The 23,984-nt window shown below is 40.9% G+C and overlaps 1 long non-coding RNA gene across 3 annotated transcripts in view; it reads right to left on the reverse strand.

The window, feature by feature from the left end:
- Nucleotides 1-1,063: 1,063 nt before the first annotated feature.
- The window catches only part of LOC103279849 (uncharacterized), a 53,528-nt gene continuing 30,607 nt past the window's right edge, over nucleotides 1,064-23,984 (reverse strand). For 2 of the 3 annotated variants that reach the window (XR_507010.3, XR_010002052.1), the window contains exons 2-4: nucleotides 10,890-11,270; nucleotides 5,420-5,487; nucleotides 1,064-2,300 (exon numbers count right to left, since the gene is read on the reverse strand). This is a non-coding gene — a long non-coding RNA (uncharacterized LOC103279849). Of the gene's footprint in view, nucleotides 2,301-5,419; nucleotides 5,488-10,889; nucleotides 11,271-13,142; nucleotides 13,478-23,984 lie in introns of those variants that run through there. The other variant, XR_010002051.1, reaches the window with a different exon arrangement.

The following is a 23,984-nucleotide window of genomic DNA, read 5'->3' on the forward strand; positions in this document are numbered from 1 at the left end:
TGGCCCTGGTGCCTGAAGAATCTGGCCATCCGTGCTCATGTAGCTGCAGTCTGAGAATGTTAGTTTAGGGACCACAGCTCCTAGAATCCCTTGCTGGTATATCTTGCTCTCATATCTTGTGTGTCTTGCTTGCCCCATCCATATGCCTGCAGAACTTGGGGAAATTACATTTGGGGCTACAGCTCTCATAATCCTCCATATTGAGGGTGTCCTCTGACTTGTCCTCTTTGAGCAAGCAAGCCACGAGAAGCACACAGCAACTCAAATTACCTATACTTTGTCTTCTCTCAGCATGAGTTGGTCCACATGGCTCCCAGAAGAAGAGACTGGAAAGCAGCAATGATGGTGAGTGGGTGGCCAGACTCAGCTCCATAGTCTAAATATCAACCTAGCACTGGACCACTTTCCAATATGTTGCAGCAGAACTATAGAGATGTTTGCATTGTTAAATAAATGAATAAAGGAACCTTTCGACCCATGGCTTTTCATAGAGTTCATTGTCTCTTGGAGAAGGGGGTAGTGCTCAAAGGCTGAGAGATCAAGGCAAAAAGAAGAAAAACTTCAATCTGGTTTGGAATGAGGTGGCAGGGGATGCTTTTCTTGGTCATTGAATTGCCATGGCAAGATATCTCTTGGTTAGTTTCTGAACGAAATCAGGCTGGTGGGTTTTAACTCTTCAAACCTGAAATGGCCTGGTTTGAAGATATTTGAGAAGATCGTCAACCATGTCTGCCATTTGAATCTTCTGGCACTAGTGGCATCGTGTTTGTATTGTTTATGTTCACTGTTTTTCTGCTTTGGTCAGAGCCTGGAATGTTACTTTGGAAAGTAATTAGCTGCTGCTCCAAGTCCCCCAAAGCAATTAGTTATCCTCATCACTGTGAGTTTTTTTTTTAAAAAAACCTCTTTATCATTATTCAAAACTTAATGACTTGATCACTTTTAGATAAAAAATCAAAAGACATCATATTGCTGCCCAAGAATAGAAAACACATCCAAGTTGCAAGGCTTATCATGATAAAAGCAGCTGAAACAGTTCCAGTTCCACCCAAATAGAAAAAGGTTGTATCAGAGCTTAGAAAAGTTACTTTATTGTACAAAACTTAACATTTCCAAGTACTGTTACAGTCATAATGCATCTTACTTATGATACACTATGGAATTCATTACAAGTAATACTATGACAAATTATTTCTGAGCTTTTGGGGAACCATGAGTCAAAAAAGAGGCGGTATATAAAGGCTTTAACATTGTTCTTATTCCTGTATGAGCTGGATCTTTGGAAGCTGGCCTGGGCCATTCACAGCCAGTGTTTATCTTGCATCTTTTACGACGGATGTCAGAACATTTCCCTCCTTATTTGTGCTCCATCTTTTTCTCACAGTCCGGTCCCTTATGACATCACCGGCCTTCCCTTCTCAGCCCGAGACACAGAGTGTTTCTGGAGCTAACTGCTTCCTGACCGAGAATTTCTAATTCAGGACAGTGATTGCAGGAGGAACAGAGAACATGGAGTACATGGAGAATTTGTTTCATGCGGAACATTAAATGAGAAATGCAGCCCTGGAAAAAAACACACACACTCACTTGCGCATAGCAACCATCAGCACCAAGGTTGTGGTAATTAATTTCAAATCTGTTTAGAAAGGGTTCCTTTTATGTGAGGTTGGTGCTTTAAGTGGCTCAAGAAGTACAGAAAAACAGGAAATCAAACGGCTTCATTAGGAATTGACTCTGGTCTGTAATTAGTGGCTAGGAAAGAAAACAAGGAAAAGCAGGTGGTGAGTGAACTGAAGGCGGCCATGGAGCTTGGGCTAGAAATGCTCATTAGGGCAACCAACCATGTTGGAGATAGAGAAGAAGCGGGTGGGGTGGGTGGGCAGGAGAGCATTTTTCATGTAAGATCACAAGAACCAGACGGAGTAGACTTAACACATGCTTAGCAAGAAAACAGAGACTGTTGGATGTTACCAGCATGAGATTTAATGAATAATAATGAGGCAGTGGACTGGGATACTTTAAAAGGCATCTTTGTTCTGTTCCGTCCAGGTTCCCCTTCATAAAATCATGTTAAAAGTAATTAGCAAGTGAGGCTGCATTTTGCCAGGACATCCAGAAGAGATGACACCAGTCATTGATATCAATTACATTTAATTAGGCTGAACTAAATTGGGTTGCTGATGCCAGACTGTACAATCTGTGGTGGTAACCAGAGGCGAAAGAAGATGAGGCTCCTTGAACTGTCAATGGTTGGGGAGAAGATGGAATCTCAGTAGAGGCTTCAGAAAGCTGCTTTCTTGCTGAAACAAGAGCGAATTTTCAGCACGAATTCCTTGTCATGCAACTGTGTAACAAGCAACATGCTCTCTACTGTTGTTGTTGTTTCTGAGTTATGGTGATCCTATGGGGTTGTCTGTGTCTGACAGTATGTGACTCACCCAAAGTCACCCACTGGATTTCCATGGCTGAGCGGGAATTGGATCTTGGTCTTCAGGGGCAACACTTAAACAATTGAAGATACAGAAGCCATCCCCAGGTTTCACTCTGGCGACCCTACACCCCAGACAGACATATCAAATTCCATATACTGAAGCCAACCACGGTGGCTATTGAGTTTTATTTTAAAATTAGCCTTGGGTCACTTCCAAAGAGATTCCACCATCCTTGGGGGACCTCTTCACACTTATTTTTGACAGCTTGATGGTATTTTAGGACTTCAGCCACTGAGTCCGATGGCTCACATCACACATCAGATAACTACTTCTGGGGTAGGTCTGTGGCTGAAGTGCTGCTGCCAAAAAAATGGTGACAGTAGACAACAGCAGGTTCCCTGTCTTTCCATAAGGAAAGATGGGTCAAGCTATTGAAAAGGACTTCCCCCCATGTGATGAGAAAGAGAGAATATGCAACGGAGCAGGGCATGGGGTGACAGGTCACCATGATCCAGGACATCTTCGGTGGCAGGTGTGACAAGGTTGCTATCAAAGCCAATGCTGGGGAATTATGGGGTTGCAGTTCACCTAACATCAGGAGTGCCACACAGTTCCCACCCCTATTGTGTAAAGGCAAAGAGCAACTGTACACTTCTGAATCCAATGTTGTGACGGTTCAGTAACTATGTAGAGGAAACACTTAAATAGGGCTCTTCTAGAAGCGCTTTATATTTGTATGCATTTAGAAATGTTTTGTTTTGCTTTTCTGAAAGACACGTGCTTCCATTTGGGCTGTGGGGTTTATATTAACAAATGCATTTGTCCTTGGTGATACAGACTGAAAGTGAATTAAGGCAGAGTGCTAGGGTTTAAACATATACATTGACTAATGAGGATGCAATTTTCAACAACTGCTTGACTAATCAAAATTAAATGCAGTAAGGTCCCTGTATCCACAGAGTGGGATATATTTCTGGATACCCAAAGTCAGCACAATAGTGAAACCCTATTGAAACAGGGGATTTCTGGCCCAACAATATCATAGAGTCATGCCTGGGGACCTAGAAAATCCTAAGAGAGGACAGGGTTTTTAGTATTTGAATAAATGTATTGGTGGATACTGGTCACATGGATACTGGGACTTTCTTGTATATCATAAATTTGGATTGGGAACATAAAGACAAGGGGATTGATGTTGGGCCATGGTATTCCTTTGCCTTATGCAGTCTGTCATTACAACTTTGCAGAATTGGGTTGACAACCTTCAGTTTGTGGGAAAACTTTGCTAGCATTCTTTCCTGCAACAAGTTTCCCTTCAAGCACATCTAGAGAATCCGGCTGAATGGTTTGAAACCTTTGCTCTTGCATCCATGGGGATAAGGGGCAATGTCACCCTTATAAGTGTATGCCACTGTTCTCCCTACCTGTTAGTTTTCTCGATACACTTTGCTGCTGTCATCACAGATGCAGCAACAAAGTTTATCTCTTTAGATGTAGGTAGATCAGGAGGTAGCTAATCTATACACATCTAAATAAACAAACTCTGTAAGCCAGTGGTTCCCAACCTTTTTTGACCATGGACCACTCCAAAATTAGTATCAGAAGGGTTACAAATCTGTTTTTGGTCAACTTTAGATTTGGTTTGGCTATTTGGGGTTCTGGTTCAGAATATTGCATTGGATAGATCACATCAGCTCTAGTTTCTGACACAGAACATATGCCATCCAGTAGTCGCCATCTGCTCACCCACAGAAAACCATATTTAATAATCTAGAGCTGATGTGGTCTATCCAATGCAATGGTCAGCTTTGCAGAAAGGAGTGGAAATAAAATAACTAAAATTAATTAAATAAATAAAGAGGAAAGAAGTTAATGGGGTTGATTTTCGTTCTCATAGTCCACTGCTGGGCCACGGCCCACAAGTTGGGAACCACTGCTGTAAGCAGTTGACATTTAGAAGTTGTATTAGGCAGCAAAAAAGGAGGACAAACAAAGTTACCAGGGACATGGAAACACGGTAAATCCTAGATTTTAGTGATTTTCAGCATCTCAGTCTCGGCAATGCTAGAAATTTGGGGACGTAGGACAAATTTCATTGGGGGAGGCAGAATCTCATTTGCAGGAATAATGCCCTCAATTTGCATCGCCTTCATAGCACCATATCTGATGAACATATATTATGTGTACACATATATTATGTGTGTTGCCAACTAACCAAAAATAGGAAAAAAACCCTAACAAACATGGACTGCCCTTTTTGTCTTTAAAACCAACTTCATGTGCAGCAAGCAGATGGGCAACGCTTGTATTTCTTGAAGATAAACATGATCAGCCAGCTCATAAAGTTGCTGCCATAGCTACAATTGGCCAACAAAAAATTGGCAACCTGGACAGATGTACAGGTACTAAGATAAATAGCACAAAGGAATGATTAAATAGTATAAGTGGTACAATGCTATAAGGCTTTGAAAGAAGTTGGAGCAGAATGCAACCAGATCTTTTCTTAACAAACAGTTTCTGAGGGTTGGATTTAAAATCTAGATTTGCTGGATGTGGCACACCACCCCCTTGTCGGGCAATGGGTGTTTTCCAGGCCCTATTCTTATGCCTTTAACATTAGCTCAACCAGTGGAAATTAAACAAGGCAAATGTTTTCTGATCACTTAGGGCCCTTCCACACATCCATATAACCCGGAATATCAAGGCTGATAATCAACAATATCTGCTTTGAACTAGATTATCTGAGTCCACACTGCCATATAATTCAGTTCAATGTGGATTTTATGCAACTGTGTGGAAGAGGCCTTCTTCCCAAAGCCTACAAAAGCTTTGCCGTGACTACAGCCTACCTGACAGGCTACTAAACTGAACACTGAAACACAGACAAAATAAACAAACTTGGCACTACATTACACAAAACACCAACCAGGAATAATTTGAAAACAGTTTGTAGATTTTTTTTTAAACCCACAGAATGAATAAAATACCTTCTCTGTCCAAGGAAAAACAACGACTCCTCTTTAGTGGGAAAAGTGATTTTGTTCACGGATATCCCCTGGGTAGATAAAGAGAATTAAATTGTTGTGTATTTTTTCTGCAGAGAATTTCTTTTGCGCATCCCAAGCAATAACAAATAATATCTGATCATAAAGGGTGATTATTTACATGCTCTGTATTGTCACGTATCCTCTCAGGATATTGTGCCTTTTGGTAAACAACATTTTTGATTCATTTAGCATGGGGTGACCTTGCAGGACACGAAAGCACATTCTCATAGGCCTTTTTCCTGCTAACGGGAAATAGTTTCACCTGAGGATAGCCATGAAATTGTTATTCCCAATCAGCAATGTGTTTATTTTCAGGGATGTTTCCAGGTTTGTGGAAGATCTTGTGGAGAACTTGGGATTCTGCTGGCGCTTTCCCTGATGGACTTATTGCAGCAGAGTTCTGTATGTCTTTTACTGGGAACAGAAAAACTTACAAATTGTTATGGGAAGCTGTTCCAGCCCAATATTTGGACAGAGCCAGGTTGCAGGAACAGTCCTTCACTGTTCTTACATTCTCCTTTTCACACACAGAAGTTCACTGCTCTTCCCATTCAATGCTTTCCCATTTATTTTTTAGTGCAGATCATGGGATACTATTTTTCATCAATCACACCTGAATATAACAGTTAATGTCAGGGTTCAAGACATGGGCTGCACATGGTTCTGCATCTACACTGCAGAATTAATGCAATTTGACAGCAATTTAACTGATATGGTTTAATGGTATGGAATCATGGGAGTTATAATTTTACATGGTCCACAACCTTCTCTGACAAAAATGTTGGTGACCCACCGAGCTACAAATCCCAGGATTTCATAGCATTGAGCCATGGCAGTTAAAGTAACATCAAACTGTATTAATTCTGCAGTGTTGCTACATCCTTTCTAGACAGAACCATATGTAGCCCAAGTCTTGAACTATGAAATGAACTGTTATATTCAGGCACGATGGATGGAAAATAGTATTCCGTGACCTCAAATTAGGAGACTAGTGAATTTCTATGTATGAAAAGGGGAAATGACACCATCTAGGCAGCCTAATGTTGTGGGTCAACCCTGGTGAGAAGTTAAATAGCAGGCTTGTGGTAGATGGTTCTTGTAGCTTTATTGCTTGTGTAGAAGGAATTTCAGCAGATGTCGCTGGTCGTAAGTAAAAACTGCTGGATATTTTTCCTTTACAGAAGCATTAATGATACAGGACCCACCTCTGGTTTTCATTCTAATTTTAATACATTTTGTACCATGGGTGTCACAAGAAGATGAGTGATGATGAAATAGTGACATGAAGAATGCAACACATTCACACATCATCTATATCAGTGGTTCCCAACCTTTTTTGACCAGGTCCCACTTGACTAGGGACAGGGCCGTAGCCAGAAAAAAATTTTTTGGGGGGGTTTGAAAATTTGGGGGGGGGGAGGGTTGAACCCCTAACACCTCCCTCTGGCTACAGACCTGTCAATATCTGCTTGAGATAGTGCCTGGAGGGACTCTTAATTTTTTGTGTCTCATAGACTTAGCATGGGGATTTGGTTAACCAGTTAAAATTCATGAATAAACCAGGTTTTTTTCGTAACCTGAAAAATTTGGGTTTTTTTGAACCCTTAACCCCCCCCCCCCCCCCCCCCCCCGGCTACAGGCCTGACCAGGGACCACTTTGACCAGGGATCACTTTGACAAAGGACCACTTGAATGGGGACCACTTTGACCAGGGACCACTCTCCAACATTAGTACCAAAAGGGTTACGAATCAGTTTTTGGTCAACTGTAGATTCTGTTTGGTTATTTTGGGTTCTGGTTCAGAAAATGGCATTGGATAGACCATATCAGCTCTAGTTTTTGATACAGAACATATGCCATCCAGTAGTCGCCATCTGCTCGCCTACAGAAAACCATATTTAATAATCTAGAGCTGATGTGGTCTATCCAATGCAATGGGCAGCTTTGCAGAAAGGAGCAGAAATAAAATTAATGAAATAAAGAAGAAGGAGGTTTGCGAACCAGATTTTCGTTCTCACGGCCCACTGCTGGGCTATGGCCCACAGGCTGAGAACCACTGATCTATATGAACAACACCAAAGTTCTTGCTATAGTTTGCACAGAAAACCCAGTGATGAAGGTCAAGTTTCTTCCATAGCAGTCTTATTAACCTAGGTCTCCTCTTTTCTATTGTGTGAGGAACATAGAAGGCCCTTCGCCAGAAGTGGGGAAAGTTACTTTTCGCACTATAACTCCGCAAATTACTCTCTACAACATTGGAAAATCTATGAGACCTAGTACTCCAGCTCTTTTGTGGGCATAGGATCAGAATAGTCTACCAGGTATCTCCAGAAATGTAGCGCTATAATTCCCATCATTTCACAGTCTGGAGGACCACAAGTTGGGGCAGGTGGGTTAAGCTCTGGGTTTTTTAGAAGCTTAGATTGGCTATTCTGGTTACACAATGCGACTCCTGAGGTAATTGAGTCCCCATGTGAAAGATCCCCATGTTCTTTTAAGCCTGGGAAAAGAGAGCTACGCAATATTTCAAGGTTAAAAACAACACATGCTGCCTCCCCTCCCCACCCCTTCCTCATTCCCATGTTTGCATGTTTCTTCCTCCTTGTGTTCCTGACAACCTGAAGAAAACTGGAAGGGATCCCTGTGCTTACTGTGCATACTTAACACACACACACACACTGCTGCACACACAAATAGCTGCATGAAACGTTCTTGATCTCTCCCCCCCCCCTTTTTTTTTTTCTTCTTCTTTCAATTTCAGGAAGTCCCTTGATGCCCTTTGCTTGATTTTGTTTTCCTTGTTATCGGGACAACTAATATTTTTTCCTGTTAGGGGAGAAAAAGATTTTCCCAAGCAGATTAAAGTTTTTTTTAAGAGTATGAATGGTGACATGGTTCACTTTCATTGCTCTGTTTACTTTTCAGAAGAGATGGGGGAGATGGAGGGAACCAGCCACCTTGGTTTGTTGTAATGTTAGAAGATGTCCATCCGTAGATGAAATGCTCTGAATGCAATGGTCTCTGCCTTCATATTTTTTGAAAATTCTATTGTGGTTTCTTATCTAGTAAAATTCTATGGGTTAGTGATGTGGAGGGAAGGAGAATAAGTGATAAATTTATTCTACAGCGTGCACTGATGGCTTTGGGAGGGGGAGGGAGAAGGAACAATAGAGTTCACAGAGAAAAAAAATCCCTGTTAAGTTGTGATAATTGGGACAATGGTCTGCTTGGAACAAAAGCTGAGCAAAACAGTTACTCAGGACATGATTGATGCATCCAAGTCTCCTGCAGAGGACCACTGAAAAATCTCTCTTCTTTACCCAGGTCCTGCTTCTATTATTTTTATTTTGAATGCAATCTGTTAGAAAATGGTAATCATTAAGATTTTGTGGTTTCAATAAAGCAGAATAGCAATTGGCCAGGTCAAAGCTTTTGAGGAAGATAATTTTTACTAGCATTTTTCAGTTCCTGGTTGACCTAGTTTTCCCATTTCTGTCCTGCCTGCAGGACCTATGGGAGGAAAAGACCCACAAAAGTTGTTATAGTTTTATTGTGACTTGTTTTATGCTTATGTACAATTTTACCTGTTGTATGTTGTATGTGGCTTTGTAGGCTGCCCCAGTCCCTTCGGGGAGATGGTGGCAGGATATAAATAAAGATTATTATTATTATTATTATTATTATTATTATTATTATTATTATTATTATTATTATTATTATTACAGTGGGTAGAATAATTTATTAAGAAGTAGTGGTGCTAGGTGTCAGATTAGAAGCCATGGCAATTAAAGTGGATTAAAGTGTTCCAACTGTGTAGTGTGAATGGTCTCTTAGGCAGGTAAAATAAATATTGTATTAATTATTATTAAAAATATTATTGTCAAAGGCTTTCATTGCCGACATCACTGGGTTGCTGTGAGTCTTTTGGGTTGTATGCCCATGTTCCAGAAGCTTTCTCTCTTGACGTTTCATCCACATTTGTGGCAGGTTGTGAGGTATATTAGAAACATACCTCATAACCTCTGAGGATGCCTGCCACAGATGTGAGCGAAACGTCAAGAGAGAAAGCTTCTGGAACATGGCCATACAGCCCGAAAGGCTCACAGTAATCCAAAAATATTATTGTTGATTGTTGGTTATTTCCAAGTAGAGTAGACCTCCTAAATGATTTTTGAATGGTGACTTAACATATTGATTCAACAGTTCTACACTTGAGTAACAAGAGGACATAATCCTTTATGTGTAACTGCTGCCTTCTCTTCCACTTGCAATACATGTCTTCTTATAGTTTCTTCTTCTTGTAGCACTATGATTCCATTTCTACTGCCATGGAAAGGTCCCATTAATTTGAAATTCACGGCCGTAGAGCAATAATGGCCATCATTGTCACTATCGGTAATGGTGCACATGTTCGCCAACATTTACAGATGAAAACTGGGACATGTGTGGCCAGGCAACATCAGAGTGGCATCAAGATACCAAAAGCTATTAATGAAGAGGAACACACAAGGCAGGAAAGTCTGTAGCAATTTGCTTTTCTCTGAGGGCCCTTCCAGACAGGCCCCATATCCCAGGATCTGATCCCAGGTTTTTTATTTATTCCAGATTATCTGACAGTGCGGACTCATATAATCCAGTTTAAAGCAGAAAACCTGGGATCAGATCCTGGGATATAGGGCCTGTCTGCAAGAGCCCTGAGCGTACTGGGAAAGGCAAGATTCTCTTTGCTTCTCTCTTCTGCTCCTTGCTAAGTTGAGCGTAAACTCCTTTGTATATTGAACTCAGTTCGCAAATGTATTCAATTGCTGGGAAGAATTGAGGTAAGCTTAATATAGAGGGGGGAAATGTGTGGAACAGGGAAAAACTGGGACATGCTGAAAAAGTAGGGCCGTAGAAGATTAATTGGGACTGTTCCCAACAAACCATAGTATTGTTGAAGGCTTTCATATCCGGAATCACTGTGTTGTTGTGAGTTTTCCGGGCTATATGGTCATGTTCTTGAAGCATTCTCTCCTGATGTTTCATCCACATCTATGGCAGGCATCCTCAGAGGTTGAGAGGTCTCCTCAATCTCTAAGGATGCCTGCCATAGATGTGGGCAAAATGTCAGGAGAGAATGCTTCTGGGACATGGCCATATAGCCCAGAAAACTCACAACTCAAATCATAGTAATTAGACATGAGAATTATAATTGTATGACGAATAAGTGCCCCTAATCAATCCATCCATCCATCCGTCAATCAACCAATCTCTTTCCTTCACCACATTAATCTCTGATGCACCATGCCTTTTCTGCTTAGCCTCTTTTCTTCCCTTAAAGAATTTTTGAGATGAGGAAGAGCCACAGCTTGAAACAAAAATCCACACAGAGTTGGACGCGAGACAGCAACTATCCCACTTGTCTACTCACTGGTTTGTTGAGAGGAAATGCTTGGAGTTGTCCTGGCCTGCTGGCCTTGCACTGTGGATGAAGCTACAAGGAAATGTTTTTCTTGGCACCGGCCCTGGCATCTAAGAGACTTGCACGTGCCACCTGCTCCCTCTCATCTGCTTCACCAGTTAAGCAGCACACACTTCCTCTTCTTCAGAAGCAGAGTCTGATTCAGTGGGTCTTCAGGGACAGCTTGGTTTGTAGTTTCTTGTTTTCACAGAGAGAAAGAGATTGCTGTTGTGTTAATAAATGTCTTCCCCATCCTACGCCTTTGCTTGGAAGCACGTTGCAGGGGGAGCTATGGGAATTCTTCTGTATATATAGGATAAAGAAATCTGATCCATGCCTTGCAGCTGAAGGCTAAAAGAACAAAAGACAATAGGTAAAATCTCCACAATTCCGATGTACCCTGTTTCCCCTAAAATAAGATATCCCCAAAAAATAAAGACCTAGTAGAGGTTTTGCTGAATTGCTAAATATAAGGCCTCCCCCGAAAGTAAGACCTAGCAAAGGTTTTGTTTGGAAGCATGCCCGGCGCCCACCAAACAAAACACTATAGCATGCAGGATTGGTAAATGTACATATCAGTTGTATATGGAAATAATGGTAGTAACAAGAAATTCTTGACAGAAGTCACAGTTTGTCTGGTTTGGTTATGTTGGTTTGTGATGACAACTACTGTACAGTATAGAATAAATGTTCATTTTTTTGTTCAACAATAAATGTGAATTCTTCTTCATGGAAAAATAAGACATCCCCTGAAAATAAGACCTAGCGCATCTTTGGGATTAAAAAATAATATAAGACACTGTCTTATTTTCAGGGAAACATGGTAGGTCCTTTCTGCAGATTCTGAGGTTGTCTACACCAGAAAAATAATACAGCTGCAATTCAGGATATTCTGCCCTCTTAGCACTACACCTTGTAATACATCACACTGACATTGTTTTGTTCACCACATATTTCCCTCGCCCAAATTCAGATCTGGATCACTTTTCCCCTCTTTCTCCTCAGGGCTGCCACTTGCTCTCCAGCAGAGCCCAGCCGTGAATGAGACCAACAATGATGAGCAGATAGATTGGGACAATCACTGTTGAGAGACAAAGAGTGGCTTGGATAAAGGAGTGGAAGAGGCGCCCAGCAGGTTTTTGGATGGCACCAGACTTGGTGGAGTTGCCAATATAGGGACAAATAGATAGAGAATTCTAGATTCAGTAATTCATTTTAGAACAGAGGTACAGAGTGGAATTGTAGTGTTGTGTGAAGGGGCACTTGATGAAATGGGCTTAAGTTCCAAGAAGACTCTTTCTTGTTACAGAAGCAGAGAAGGAAGAGGGTAATTTTATTTTACTGTTTTTAATCTGTAATTTCTCAGCAGAGGGTTCCTTCTGTACACAAATTGTGATGTAATTATAATATAATAATAACTTTATTCTTACACCCAACCACCATCTTCCCAAAGGGACTTGGGGTTACTTACATATGTGGTGAAATGCCCACAAAACACTAAAAGCAATACAAGCAATCCATTAGAGCCAAAACAGAATTAAAATAAGAACATGATCAAATATAACGATCTAGATAAAACAAAATCAGATAAAACAACAGAATATAAAACAGCAGAAAAAGGTCAATCAAAACAATATTCAACAAACCAATTGCCAGTAGTACAATGGGCATGACCAGGCTATAAAAAGGGCCAGGCATGGGGTAGTGCAAATGAAATGAAATGCAATACATAACATATATGTACAAATGAAATACATGACATATATGTTGGATCTTCCTTTTCATATATTTCTGTGCTCTAGATGAGCTACTGAGGTTTCCATACACTGAGCCAGAAGGTTTCATATTATGTGCTTTGACAGCAGTTCTCAACATTTCAGTCCAGAGTCATTACCAGCCCTAATATCTAAAATTCATTTCATCAACTGAAACCTAGGATCTACTTTGCCTATAACCTACAGCTCCTCCATTGATTTTGATCAGAACTGAAGCATGTTGCTTATGACTGGAAAATACAAAGATGTACTGTATTGAGAAAGAAGTGAGTGAAAAAATGGCAACGTGAAATTAGCATCTTCACAATATGCCCACCAGGTTGTCCTGTTTCATACACTGTGGGGTCTGGCAACATGAACCAATAGAACAAAGTGGAGAAAAGGCACAAGTGGAAAATCTTTTCTCCAGCCTTCACTGGAAAAACAATATGCAAAATAAGAAACACACCTGCGGAAAATTCCATAAAGCCTTGCGTTCCTGTTGCATGATTTCTTGGTCCTAGTAGAGGTTTGGGCAGCTTCGACATGGGAGATAAGAGGTGAGATAAAGCTTTTCGTATTCACTCTCCCTCTCGCCCCCCTCCCAAAGACAAACGTGCCAGATCTCAAGGCCTCTGTCCATAGAATGTCGGCTCTATTGTAAGATGCCCTCCTGGCATCCCTCCTTGTTGGCAGATTGACTCCTGCAGCTGCTGTGAAAAACCCAGGCACAGTTGAGAGAAGAATAGGGCATAATCATTGAAACAACAACCCCCAGCCATGGCTCTGTCTTGAGTGGCGGCTTGAAAGGATGGCATTGCTGCTTCCCTGGGCAACCGCAGGACTGCCAAGGCAGGTGACCTGGTCTGGGGAGAAGAGCTGCCAGGGTGTGTGGAGAGACCGTGGTGTTTGTTTACAATCAACAGAGCAGCCATAAAGGGAAAGGGAGGGAGGCACAGAGGGGGAAAAGAAGGGCTGGAGTCTCCATGGAGACATTTAACCTGCTGCAATGGATGCCTTTGGGGGATTGGCACTGGTCAGGCCCTTAGAAAGAACGCCTGGCACAAGACATGCAGGAGCCTCATTATTACCCACAGGGCACCAACAGAGAAGCAAATGTGTGTGGGAGGCTGCCTCTTGTTTGGCCCACGAGACAAAGGGAGTCGAACACCACAGAATTAATGCAGTTTGACACCACTTTAACGGCCGTGGCTCAATGCCATAAGTTCTGGGATTTGTAGTTCTGTGTGATATTTGGCCTTCTCTTTCAGAGAGTATTGATCTATCTCTTCCAGCAGGCCTATCCAGTCAATTTTAACTTGTGAATTTTAATCTGCATTTTATTGGGAATTTTAATCAGCACTTTACCTGTGTATGTTTGTTATATGTATTTTAATAGTGTTCTGTTTTAACATGCTGTACCTTGCCTCCAGCCATGAGGAGAGGAAGGTAATAAATAAATTATTTAGATAGTATTATTTTTAAACTGCTATAATTATGCAATGTGACTACACTCAGACAGGGCTGGTGTAATGTTTAGATAGGACAATCACTACCTTTAAATGACCAGTGATAGTTACAAAATCTTAGGTGACATACACAAAAAGGGGAGACTTGTGGGACTTCATCCCACTGGTGCAGGGCTCTGTTTCCCTGCACTTTGAAAATGGAGTCCCATGGGAAAACAGAATCCCATGGAGGCCATCACATGATGTAAAGACACTTCTGGTGGGACTCCATGGGGTTCTGGTTCCACAGCGCATGGAAATGGAGCCCTGAACTTACCTGACCCCAAATGGAGAAAAATGGGAGAAAGTGGGGGAAATCTGAGCATTGACAAGAGAAGGAAGTGCTATGGCTGGACATCCCAGAGGATCAGAAAAGATGGGCAGGAAAGGGGTAAGATGGTTCCCTCTGCTTTATCCTGCCCCCCCCCCCCAACTCTATAGATGAAGTTGATAGATACCAGACAGGGTGGTAAGGGAGTAGAAATCTCGGGGTGTCAGATTTAGCCTAAGATCCAGATAGGGCTATTATATGAACAGGAGGACATGGTACATCTGACTGTAATGATAGTACAGAAGTGGGACTTTTAGCTTGCCATGCTGCTGGAATTTGCTCATCTACACATTAAATTAGAACAGGAACAAAAACTCCACCCACATCTCATGGTACAACCTGGCCCCACTTCTCAATTCAGGGTTTTAAAAATGTAAGTTTTTCAAGCTCTTCAATATTCTGGATACAATAGAAAGCCTGGATGTTTGCTCTTGCTGGGGAGTACTGAGTATTGAAAGGACACTTCTAGGAAAGAGAAAATAATAGCAGATCTTTACAATGAAAGCATCTATTGCATACATTTTTTAAATGGGTGTGGAGATTTCTTTCTTTTCCCATTCTGTTGATAAGAAAATTAAGTTGAGAGAACATAACTTGACAGGATGCCAGCTTTAAATTCAGATGGGATTGAAGCAAGTGGCTGGTTTGTATTACTTTCTGGTGTTCAGAAAGAAATTGAAGACCTAGCTCTGCAACCAGGGATTTGAGAAGTGTATTATAAGATCAGCACAATGTCAGCTCCAGCTCCCCATGTGGAGACATGAGAGAAGCCTCTCACAATGATGGTAAAACATCAAACATCTGGGCGTCCTCTGGGCAACGTCCTTACAGACAGCCAATTCTCTCAAACCAGAAGCGACTTGCAGTTTCTCAAGTCGCTCCTGACATGAATAAAAGCACAATGTAGCATGCAAATGATGACCTCAGGACTGGATAATTGTTTTAATGGTTTTATGATATTTACATGTTTTAATTGTTTATTATATTGATGTATTGTTTATTATGTTGTTACATGTGTGGCATTGAATCATTGCCATTTGTACACCGCTCTGAGTCCCCTGCAAGGGTGAGAAGAGCGAAATAGAAATAAAGCTTAATAATAATAATAATAATAATTACATGCTTACCACTTTTGCCCATTTACACTGTTTTGATACAGTGCAAACATCTGCCAGTGAATTTATGCTACACAAACACAAACTCTATGGATCATAGAATCATAGAATCATAGAGATGGAAGAGACCTCGTGGGCCATCCAGTCCAACCCCCTGCCAAGAAGCTGGAAAATCTCATTCAAAGCACCCCTGACAGATGGCCATCCAGCCTCTGTTTAAAAGCCTCCAAAGAAGGGCCTCCACCACACTCTGGGGCAGAGAGTTCCACTGCTGAACAACTCTCACAGTTAAGAGGTTCTTTTATTTATTTTTATTTTATTTGCATCATTTATATTCCACCCTTTTCACCCCGAAGGGGACTCAGGGCGGATCACATTGCACACATAAAGGCAAACATTCAATGCCATAACATAGAACAGAGACAGAGACAAGACGCAGGCACGGGCTGGCCTTGAACTCATGACCTCTTGGTCAGAGTGATTTGTTGCAGCTGGCTGCTAACCAGCCTGCGCCACAGCCTGGCTTCCTAATATTCAGGTTGAATCTCCTTTCCTGTAATTTGTTGGTGGTTTGGAAGTTCATGTTGATGAACTTAAGTACCCAATCTTTAGGATGAAATGCTAAACATGAACAGAGATAAGCAATGGTGTAAATCTTCTGCCAGAATGTGTACACCATGGGAATAAGGTAGAGTTTGATTCCGTTCACAATTTGATATGGCCTTACCAGGTCTGCATGTCCTGGAATATCGCCTTATGGATGGTCTATGAAAAGCTGATGTTAAATTTATTCTTTTAGGATCCAGTGTTATTATTGTAATCTGTTCATGTACATGGGTTAAACAGTGTCAGCTTATTTTAAATTACATGGGTCTAAAGAGACAAAATGCCACCCAACAAGATGACGGACAAGCAAGGTCCTATAGTCAAGGGATGGATCCATCAATTTTGCTTTCTCCCATATTTGCATTTTCTGAATGCTTGTGCATTTAAGTTTTATAAAACTAAATGGAAGAAAATTGTCGCTAATTCCTAGGGATCACAGATTTGCCCCATTCTGTGGCTTATCATGGAATGTACACAGCTAGCACCTCATGCACAAACTATGCAAACTTTTAAGACTATTACTGAAAGGAAAGAAAAAGTAATAAAGTAGAAATTAAGAAGTTATATATTAATATGATTGTGGGATGGTAACTAAATTAGCACTTAAATGTCTTTGAATAGAAAAAGTTGAAAGTTATTTTATTTTTATTTGTTTTAATTAGAGAATGGTAATTTTAGAGGGTAAGTGTAGTAGATTCTCAATTCACCGGAACTCAAGCACTTGGAATTCTCAATAAACTGGCAAAAACTTTAAACAAAAAAGCTGTTTTTATAATATAGTAAAACAGAAAAATTGTGCTCCATATACAACTTCATCAGACAGGTAGTTTTCACCATCTCAGTGCGCTGTCGACATTTATTTATTTATTTATTTATTTATTTATTTATTTACAGCATTATAACATTACTATCAGCATTACAATATAGAGTTTATGGGATGATGTAGTATGGGGTATAGTATTAGTAATCTTATTTTAATAGTAACTCTCAAGCAACCAGAAACTATATTAATCTGCTGTCTACCAAATCCCATGGGTGCTGGTTAACTGAGAGTCTATTTTAATACTAGATACATATACTATAATTGTGAAGAATGTATTATGTAATATGAAATTTATGTTGTAATAAAATAAAAAGAATTAAAAATAAAATAAAATAGCATATGCTGGTTGGGGGATTCTGGGACTACAGACCAAAACACAAACATTTCCAATCTCTTAATTCCTCTGACCTCTCCCATTCTTCTGTAGCTCCTGTTTGTTAAGGGAAGGAAGCTGTTATTTGAGCTGATAATGGAAGCTAGTGTATTGAAAAGTGAAAATATCCCCGATGAAGCCCAGGTCTGATTTCCTGACAACTGGACTACAATAACCCTCTTACTGAAACTGTAATACACATTCCTGTTCTGGTGGTAAACTCTGCATTACTTGTATGTGGAAATCACCGAATCCACCTACAGTAAACAAAGGAAATGAGGAAGTGATTTATTGTAAAATGACATGAACCAATGCATACATCTTAGAAGAAAATGAGTGCCAATAGGATTAAGGACTGGCAACACCGACCAAAAGGAAATCATGTCCAAGGAGAATAGCTTGAGTTGCTCTTCATTGCAGTTTCACTTTCCTGTTGCAGAACTATAGCCTGTAGACATTAACTTCTCCAGGGATAAGGTTATGCAACAACACAGTTTCTTATCTTTTATGGTCTGGTTCTTCGTGTTCATCCTTTACTGCAGGATTAGCTGGAGGCATTAGTATCTCTTGGCAGGTTATAATGCATCTGGGGGTGGCTATGTATGATAACAAATTAATTAAACTCTATTAAACTATCTTATCTTTGCAACTGAATGTAAAGGGGATCTTTGAAAAGTGGAGGATGAAGATCTGCATTATTTCCTAACTGCTGAAAGCATGGAGGGGGGATAGATACATGGCAGACCCTATACGAAAACTGTGGAACTATTGACTCTCCAGACATTTGGATTTCAACTCCCAAAAGTCCTAGGCGCCATGGCTTTTGTGGTCTAAAATATCTGGAGAGGGTTGAAGCTTCCTTACCCTATTGTGGAGCATAGTCAACACAAAAGTTCAATGCACTGAACATCTACCCAAGGGAGCTATTAATAGTTGAAAAATGGTTTTTCAGTCTGGCTGTTAAAAATGTTTTGTTGCAACTGAAGGAAAGATAGATTAAGAACCAATGAGATGGAAAAGGTCTTTATTGTGCATATCTGAGCTTGGCGTGTTATTACAACTCAGCAAATTTAAGCTGCAATCCTTTATCTGGGAGTAAACCTGATGAAACTCAAGGAGGCATAAATAGTCATGAATCCACGCTGAACACAGTAGAACCTACTTCCAATTTAGCTTACATAGTAGTATTTCACTATAGATCATTTATGTAGCTGAACTCTGATTTACGGTGGAGTGTGATAGAAATATGAATGAAGGAACAAATTGTCTACAGTTGATAACTTGAGCTCATACATTTAATGAAAAACCACAAAAGACCACAATGAAGCTGTATTTGTGTAGGCACAATCTATAACTCCATTTCTTCTGAACAGGAAGTTTGTATTTCTCGGTGCTCCACAAATGTGAACCTTGTGCCTTCAAAACTTCCTTCCTGTTCGCAAAATTGTGCTGGCAAACAGAACAATGTTGGTAAGTACTTCTCTACAAACTTTTCAGTATGAAAACAACACTCACTTTAAAAGAAGTGTATGGTATTTTATATATTGCTTAGTAAAAGTAAGTAAAACCTTATTTATATACCGCTCTATCTCCCCGAAGGGACTCAGGGTGGTTTCCAACCATAAATACAAACAGCATACACTACATAAACAGCACAACAAACACATTATTAAAACAAAATAAAACTATACAACTAAGATAATCAATAAATAACAGTTACAACAACCCTTCGATCGAGGAGACGGTGATCATTAACCAAATAGATTAACATGATCCATTTTAGGGATAGATGAGTCTTGTACAGTATATTTTAGGGCCATGAGTCAGCGGTGTACCAGAGTGGATTATTCAAAGACCTGCCAGAACCAGGTCTTACGGAAGGTGGACAGAGTAGGGGCTTGCCTGATTTCCTTTGGGAGGACATTCCAGAGCCGGGGGGCCACTACCAAGAAGGCCCGTTCCCTCGTCTCCACCAATCGCACTTGGGACGGTGGTGGGAGTGACAGGAGGGCCTTCCCTGCTGATCTCAAGGCCCGCACCAGTTCATAGGGAGAGATGCGATCATGGAGATAGGCAGGGCCTGAGCCGTATAGGGCTTTATAGGTCAATACCTGCACCTTGAATTGGGCCCGGCAGTTTATCGGCAGCCAGTGGATGACTGATGTCTCATGTTTTGTATATGGCATCTTCCAAGGCCAGTGGGACTCAAGTTAGGCACACTGGACATACAACACACAAAAGAACAAAAATGTCATGGAAGAACAGTCCCATAACTCAAGTACCACCTCTGAGAAGGGCTTTACACTGTGCAGCATAATGTGTGTGGTGGCTCTGTAAACCATGCTACTCTGAGCCATCACATGAACACATTCAAGCACATGGGCATGCTGTTAAACTTGACCCAAAAATATTTAATACTAATTTATCATATCAGATGGACCCCTTATTGAAATGAGTTTAAAATGTGTAAAGCATTTTTATATCTAATTAAAACTTTTTTCGTGATGGCTCAATGCGTATCTATATATATATAAAAGAGTGATGGCATCACGGCAATTCACAAAACAACAAATGTACAGGCCCCCCAACCTCAAAATTTGACAACACAACCCATCATCCACGTCTCAAGGTTGATACAACAAAAAGAAAAGAAAAATAAAGTCCTAATTAGAGGGAGAGCAATAATTTTTTTTATCCAGTTGCTGCCAGTTTAGAGGGCTAATCTCTGCCCACTCGGTTGCCTAGCAACCAAGGGACAGCCAGGTTTCAGTTAGGGGACAGGCAGATTTAGGCCTCACTTAGACTTCTTCCACAGATTATCTAATTTGCACTGGATTATATGGCAGTGTAAACTCAAGGCCCTTCAACACAGCTATATAACCCATTTATAATCTTATATTATCTGCTTGGCACTGGATTATCTTGACTCCACACTGCCATATAATCCACTTCAGTGTGCATTTTATACAGCTGTGAAGAAGGGGCCTCAGATAATCCAGTTCTAAGCAGATAATTTAAGATTATCAATATACAGTAGACTCTCACTTATCCAACGTAAACAGGCCGGCAGGATAAGTGAATATGTTGGATAATAAGAAGGGATTCAGGAAAAGCCAATTAAACATCAAATTAGGTAATCGTTATACAAATTAAGCACCAAAACATCATGTTATACAACAAATTTGACAGAAAAAGTAGTTCCATGTGTAGTAATGCTATGTAGTATTTACAGTAGAGTCTCACTTATCCAACACTCGCTTATCCAACGTTCTGGATTATCCAACACATTTTTGTAGTCAATGCTTTCAATATATCGTGATATTTTGGTGCTAAATTCATAAATACAGTAATTACTATATAGCATTACTGTGTACTGAACTACTTTTTCTGACAAATTTGTTGTATAACATGATGTTTTGGTGCTTAATTTGTAAAATCATAACTTAATTTGATGTTTAATAGGGTTATCCTTAATTCCTCATTATCCAACATATTCGCTTATCCAACGTTCTGCCGGCCCGTTTATGTTGAATAAGTGAGACTCTACTGTACTGTATTTACAAATTTACCACTAAAATATCACAATGAATTTAAAACACTGACTACAAAAACATTGATTATGAAAAGGCAGACTGCGTTGGATAATCCAGAACATTGTATAAGCGAATGTTGGATAAGTGAGATTCTTCTTTAATATGAAATAATTACTGGGATAGAATAATGCAGAACAATATAATCTCTAAAACCAGGACAGTAAATAAACAGGGGAATTCCACACAGGAAACAATCGGGGCCAGCTAACACCTCCCAACAAAGTATTCCCATCATCAAAGTCTGGCAAATCCTGTTTTCTCAGGGCCACAGACAGTAGAAGCACATAAAATATCGCAAACAACATCACTCTGAAAACAAGGGTATTCCAGACAGGAAACAATCAGGGCCAGCTAACACCTCCCAACAAAGTATTCCCATCATCAAAGTCTGGAAAATCCTCTGTTTTCTCAGGGCCACAGACAGTAGAAGCACATAAAATATCGCAAACAACACCACTCTGAAAACAAGAGAATTCCAGACAGGAAACAATCGGGGCCAGCTAACACCTCCCAACAAAAAATTCACTCAGGGAGGAAACAGCCAGGCTTTAAAGCTGCAAGGCCATTACATCCTAATCATTTTTCCTAATTGCAGCATTCATACTTGCCTCCAACAAACAAAAAAAACCAATCAGAAATATTGTATATTCACAACCTTTAGGAAATAATATCCCCTGATGGCGCAGCGTGTTAAAGCGCTGAGCTGCTGAACTTCTGGACCGAAAGGCCACAGGTTTGAATTGGGGGAGCGGAGAGAGCCCCCACTGTTAGCCCCAGCTTCTGCCAACCCAGAAGTTCGAAAACATGCAAATGTGAGTGCATCAATAGGTACTGCTCCGGCGGGAAGGTAACGCCGCTCCATGTAGTCATCCCACATGACCTTGGAGGAGTCTACGGACAACGCCGGCTCTTCGGCTTAGAAATGGAGATGAGCACCAACCCCCAGAGAAAGACACGACTGAACTTAATGTCTGGGGAAAACCTTTACCCTTGACCTTAACTACCACCAATTCCTCAATACTTTATTTCCCATGCCACCAGACTTCGCCACAGCAACGCGTGGCCGGGCACAGCTAGTAAAATATAGAATACTAGATTTAATTTCTATGAACAGTACTCACAATTTACTCATGTTTGGAAGGTATTCTCGAGAATTTCCAGGAGAAACTTGCGATGCTATGGTAATATTGTGTATGAATAAATATTTGCTTGGCCTTTGATGAAATGGCATATTTTGTATGCCAAGAAGGAAGGCTTCAGATCGTTTCCCAGAAACAAAACTTATGTTCTGGCATGTTTGGGGAAAACCTTGCATTGGTCTCTGGTCACTGTCTGGGTGTTTCTCTCTAATCCTAATTCTCTCACAGTGTGGAAGTTCTTCCTAATGTTCAGGTGGAATCTCCTTTCCTTTAGTTTGAAGCCATTGTTCCATGTCCTAGTCTGCAGGGCAGCAGAAAACAAGCTTGCTCTCTCCTCCCTATGACTTCCCCATATCAGATGAAATTGGTATCCTATGACCAAGGACAAACAACTTCTTGGATTTCTGAATTAGTTGTCAGAAGCACACCTTTGACCATTAATAATATTTATTTATAATTGTGACGGGCAGAACATCAAACATGTGTGATGTTATATATAACATGTATAGAATCAAAGACAAAGATAATAAACCACAACATTATAAATATATGTAGAATTCCAAATGAACCTGGACAAAATGAAGCATCAGAGATAAATAGTTTCTTTGGTGGAACATATATTTTGTGTGCAGGAAGTCACAATATAAAAAACCAATCCTGCACTCTCCTTGAATCCAGCCTTGGCTGTCTTCATGAGGCACTGAAACCTCCAGTAAGTATCCTGGGTTTTTTGCCCTTAAGCTGATTTTTCTCCATTTGCTCCGGAGTATGGACAGCTGGATCACGTCCATTTCAGCCCAATCCCCTGACCAGAAAGATACCACCAGCAGCATCTTTTTTTTTCTGAGCTGTCCAAGCACAGGGGAATGGGCTGGCTTATCCCCATGTCACCACCGCTCGTCTCTGCCAACCACTAAGCTCCTTGTGAACGTCTCACTCCCTGTGAGCACCTGCTGGTGTCAGAATAGCACAACAATGTGACCCCCTCCTTGTCGGGTGTGCGGGCGCCCCATTATTAACAGATCTGACTGACATGGCTAGGAACTCACAGAGAGTTCCATTAATAATGTTGACACAGATTACAAGTGGGGCCAATATGGCCTGACTGGACAGGTTGGATGGCAATGTGGTACTGCAGCATCACAGTCACTCTGTGGTCAGTCTGGAGCACAATGCCGGTTTAGCACCTCTGGGCAGAGGCCCAAATGCCACTCCCTCTCTGTCCCTGTCACTGCCAGTTGCAGTGGCAATAGGGGCACCTACTTACCTCCTTTTGAGCCATGATGTGACTGACAAAGGAATGTGAGAGGAACAAAGGGAAAAGCACCCCTATTCCTTCTCCAAAGCTCCTTTGACAGTTGCATGGCATGGAAGAAGGTAGAGCCATTGTCAGTCATAACTTAGGTGGCCCTGCCTTCCTGTCACTGGTAGTGAAAGGAAGAGTGAGGGTGCGAGAGATAGCCAGCCCACATCCCCAAGCTGCCTGAGCCCAGGGAGTGGGGGATGACTGTAGGGACATCTGCAGACAGTTCTTCATAGGAACTGGTTGTGTGTCTGAACTGCCAGAATTCAGGGGTGCAGGATTCAGGCTTTCCCCTGTCAGGACCCAGGCTGCAGAGCACCAATAACCATACACAGAGGCCAGAATCTATCTAATATCTTTATTGTAGGAGTATATAAAGTTAATAAAAACAAGTGTAGAAAATAGTCCAGAAGTAGACCTTTCAGGAAAGGTCAAAATTAGTCCAAAGAAACAATGTCCAATATGAAATATTAAGGTCCAAAGTTGTAATCCAGTAACCGAAACACTCACTTTGCCAAGC

This window comes from Anolis carolinensis, chromosome 1, assembly GCF_035594765.1.
Source record: "Anolis carolinensis isolate JA03-04 chromosome 1, rAnoCar3.1.pri, whole genome shotgun sequence".
NCBI classification, from domain to species: Eukaryota; Metazoa; Chordata; class Lepidosauria; order Squamata; family Dactyloidae; genus Anolis; species Anolis carolinensis.